Source organism: Heloderma suspectum, chromosome 3 (assembly GCF_057233095.1).
Source record: "Heloderma suspectum isolate Gila_16-S chromosome 3, 16-S_ref, whole genome shotgun sequence".
NCBI lineage: Eukaryota > Metazoa > Chordata > Lepidosauria > Squamata > Helodermatidae > Heloderma > Heloderma suspectum.
Genome location: NC_139460.1, coordinates 97,620,517 through 97,625,076, shown reverse-complemented (window position 1 = coordinate 97,625,076; position 4,560 = coordinate 97,620,517).

Here is a 4,560-nt window from a genome sequence, read left to right as displayed (position 1 = left end):
CAGTTGGGTATATCTTCCCCTTTCTCCCTTGCTTTTCGCTTCCCTTCTTTCGTGAGCTACTTGTAAAGCCTCCTCAGACAGCCACTTGGCTTTCTTGCATTTCTTTTTCTTTGGGACGGATTTCGTTGCTGCCTCCTGAACAATGTTACGGACCTCCATCCATAGTTCCTCAGGCACTCTGTCTATCAGGTCTAATCCCTGAAATCTATTCCTCACCTCCACTGTATATTCATCGGGGATATGATTTAGGTCATACCTGAACGGTTTAGTGGTTTTCCCGACGTTCTTCAATTTAAGCCGAAATTTTGCAAGAAGCAGCTCATGATCTGAGCCACAGTCAGCTCCAGGTCTTGTTTTTACTGACTGTATAGAGCTTCTCCATCTTTGGCTGCAAAGGACATAATCAATCTGATTTCGATATTGACCATCTGGTGATGTCCATGTGTAGAGTCGTCTCTTGTGCTGTTGGAAAAGAGTGTTTGCTATGATCAGCATGTTCTCTTGGCAAAACTCTATTAGCTTTTGTCCTGCTTCATTTTGTACACCAAGGCCATGCCTGCCTGTTATCCCGGTGATTTCTTGACTTCCTACTTTAGCATTCCAATCCCCTATGATGAAGAGGACATCTTTTTTTGGTGTTAGTTCTAGAAGGTGTTGTAGGTCTTCATAGAACCGATCAACCTCAGCTTCTTCGGCCTCAGTGGTTGGGGCATAGACTTGAATTACTGTGATGTTGAATGGTTTGCCTTGGATTCGTACTGAGATCATTCTATCATTTTTAAGATTGTACCCCAGTACTGCTTTTCCCACCCTTTTGTTGACTATGAGTGCTACTCCATTTCTTCTAAGGGATTCTTGCCCACAATAGTAGATATGATGGTCACCTGAATTAAATTCGCCCATGCCTGTCCATTTGAGTTCGCTGATTCCCAAGATGTCGATGTTCAATCTTGCCATCTCATGTTTGACCACCTCCAGCTTACCTTGATTCATTGATCTGACATTCCAGGTTCCTAAACAATATTGTTCTTTACAGCATCGGATTTTCTTTTCACCGCCAGACACATCCACAGCTGAGTGTCCTTTCGGGTTTGGCCCAGCCGCTTCACTCTTTCTGGCGCTACTTGGAAATACCCTCTGCTCTTCCCCAGTAGCATATTGGACACCTTCCGACCTGAGGGGCTCATCTTCCGGCGTCATATCTTTTAGCCTTGTGATACGTTCCATGGGGTTTTCTTGGCAAGAATACTGGAGTGGGTTGCCATTTCCTTCTCCAGTGGACCACATTTTGTCAGAACTCTCTGCCATGACCTGTCCGTCTTGGGTGGCCCTGCACGGCATAGCTTATGGCTTCACTGAGTTACGCAAGCCCCTTCGCCACTACAAGGCAGTGATCCATGAAGGGGATCCATGAAGGGCGACACCTGCCTCCACTCAAGTCTTGCTGAGGAAGAAAAGATCTGCACCTGACCTCCCCCCCCCCCGCCGGGGATTTTCCCCTTTGCTTCAAGGCGACCCCCTTGCCAAACTGCCGAAATCCTGGCTGCAGTGCAGCCCGCTGCCTGCTAGGCAACAGCAGCACCAGAACACACCAAAGAAGTGCACTGCTCTCAAACCACGTGTCTGACATGTAAATACTTGAGCACATTTCTTGATTGGAGGGAGAAGAGGGTAAAATGCCTCCCTGCAATGAAGGGAGACAGATGTGATCCCGTCCCCAGAAGCTCAGAATCATCATCCTCTGTTGATTCAGAGCACCCCATTAAGTTCAATGGGGCTTCCTCCCACGTAAGTGTGCTGAGGATTGCAGACTTACAGCGTGTCAGCCCCATCCACCAGTAACGTGCAAGGGGAGGGAAACAGGCAGGAACCAGGGAGGAACACCCCGAGCATCATCACCACCTCTGTGAGAAGGAAAGAAACAAAAAACAACGCAAGGGAGACAGCCATCTAAAGGGCTCCTTCACAAAGGGCTTTTATCCTGCAATTGAGATTGCTCCTTCACGGAAGTTTGCGGGCTGTTTACATGACTGTGACCCTCCTGCATTAAATGCCCTTTGTTCCGTTTTTAAATAGATGGCAGATAATGAGCTATCAAATTACCCCATTGAGTTCCGCTTCAGTTTCCTCCAGGAAAAGAGTAAAAGCAGCAAGAAGAGGAGCGAGATCAATGAAAGATAATGGAAGACTAAGATAGAGGGAGAAGGAGGAAAAGGGGAGGGGGAAAGGAAGCGGTGGGGGGAAAGGGAGTCTTGTTGTGATCCTGCATTTAAAACAGAAGCAGAAAGCCCTGTTTTAAATTCAGGATTTTAGGCTGGTGTAGAGATGCCCAAAGAGAACAACCCAGTCCTGCAATGATACTGGATCAGATCCAGCTCTTATGTTCTTATGTCTCCACCCACTTCAGCTCCATATAACACCTTGCATGTATGTGCTGAATCCATTCAGCTCCAGAAGTGTAGCTAGGTTGCCTTATAGCCTGATCCTGTGCATATTTTCTCAGATCCTAATGAATTCAGAGTGGTTTACTCACAAGTAAATCTGTATAGATTTATGGCCTAAATTGTTATATGGGTGAAAAAACTGGACTTCTGGCTGCACCAATGTGAGCTGGAGACCAGCATCCTTACTTTTGTGTAAGGCCATTTACAATCCAGTCCTATGCATTTTTAACACACCAGCTCCACTGAGTTCAATGAGACTTAGTCTCTAGGAAATATGTACAGAGCAATCCTAAAGCCACTTGCTAGACAGTAAGGGAGCAATCCTATGGCCACTAGCCAGAGGCTAGATGGCCATATGATACATTGGGTTCCAGGAACCAACCTCAGAGCCTGCGTTCTGAGGTTGGTTCCCCCCTCCCGTGCTGCTTCGCAGGCAGCTTGGAACAGCCAAGCGCTCGGAAGAGGAGCACAGAGTGGCCGCAGCAGGGCGCTCTGGGACAGGGATGGCGGAAATGCCAGTACGACACATCCAATGTGTAGTCCGGCAGCTGCTTCCCCCGTTCCTCCTTCCCACGAAATTGGCTGCCTAGTAGCAAATGCAAATCGTACAAAGGGGACGATCCCCTCCATGCTTCTGGATAGGCGGTTGCCTCTGAGTTTGGAGGCAGCCACATATCCCAGTAGGATTGCTCCCTAAGTCTCACTGAATTTAGTGAGGTTACTTTTGAATAGACATGCATGGGATTACACTATTCTTCCAGTTCCTTCACACTAAACATAATTGGGCCTGTTTATTAGGCTCATGTGGGACTCTCCTGTGGGCACATATTTACAGGGAAAGTCACACTGAATCTGAGAGGCAACAGTGCAATTCTAAACATGTTTACTCAAAAGTCTCATTGAGTTCAATGGCCTTACTCCCCAATATGTGCATGCAGAATTGTTGCTGAAGTTTCTCCATCCACAAAAGGATAATTAAAATGATCCAATGATGCAACCCTACACCCATTTCCTATGGAGTATGTCCCATTGAACCCACTGGGGTCTCCTTCTCAGTAAATATGTTTACTTTATGGTGCACTGCTATATATAGATGATAAATTGTATATACAATTAATGGGCTTTGGGGAAAATAGATATTTTGAATCACTGAAAGGCACATTAGTTCAGATATTACATTTAAAAAAATGAGGATCCATGAGGATCCTTTAAAAAATGGATCTGACTGATATTGTTGTGTTCTCTTAAGAATATTGTATCGTTGGGAAACTGTTGTTGTTCAGTCGTGTCCGACTCTTCGTGACCCCATGGACCATAGCACGCCAGGCCTTCCTGTCCTGTGCTCTCTCCCGGAGTGTGCTCAAGTTCATATTCATTGCATCAGTGATGCTATCTAGCCATCTCATCCTCTGCCGTCCCCTTCTCCTTTTGCCTTCAGTCTTTCCCAGCATCAGGGTCTTTTCCAGAGAGTTTTCTCTTCGCATTAGGTGGCCAAAATATTGGAGCTTCAGCTTCAGTATCTGTCCTTCCAATGAGCAGTCAGGGTTGATTTCCTTTAGGATGGACTGATTTGACCTCCTTGCAGTCCAGGGGACTCGTAAGAGTCTTCTCCAGCACCACAGTTCGAACGCATCAATTCTTCGGCGCTCAGCCTTCCTTATAGTCCTTGCTGGTATTGTTTATTTCATTTATAAAGATAAAAAATAAAATAAAAAGTATTTTTTTAAAAAAAAATGGGTCCGACTTTATCCAGACTCCCTTAGCTCCGCAGAACAAGAACCACACAGCAGTGGAGGTAGCCCTTTTTTCTTTCTTGTTTTAACCATGTGGCGTTCAAAATGCAGGATATAAGTTTGGACTCACAGAGGACGCTCCCGCGGAGTGGGATATTCAAGAAAATAACTATAAAATGTTCCTTTGCGCGGCTCCGGCGCTCACACAGCTACGCCACCGTGGGGGTCGACGCTCCAGGGCGAGCGGGTCGAAGCCCGTATTCCACGCCTACGGCGCTGTCGGAACGTGCCTGGCGCGCCCTTTGCGTTCGCTCAGAAGACGCGCCAGCACTACCCCGCCTGCCCCGAGAGCGCCAGAAACACACGCCGTTACGTGATAGGGC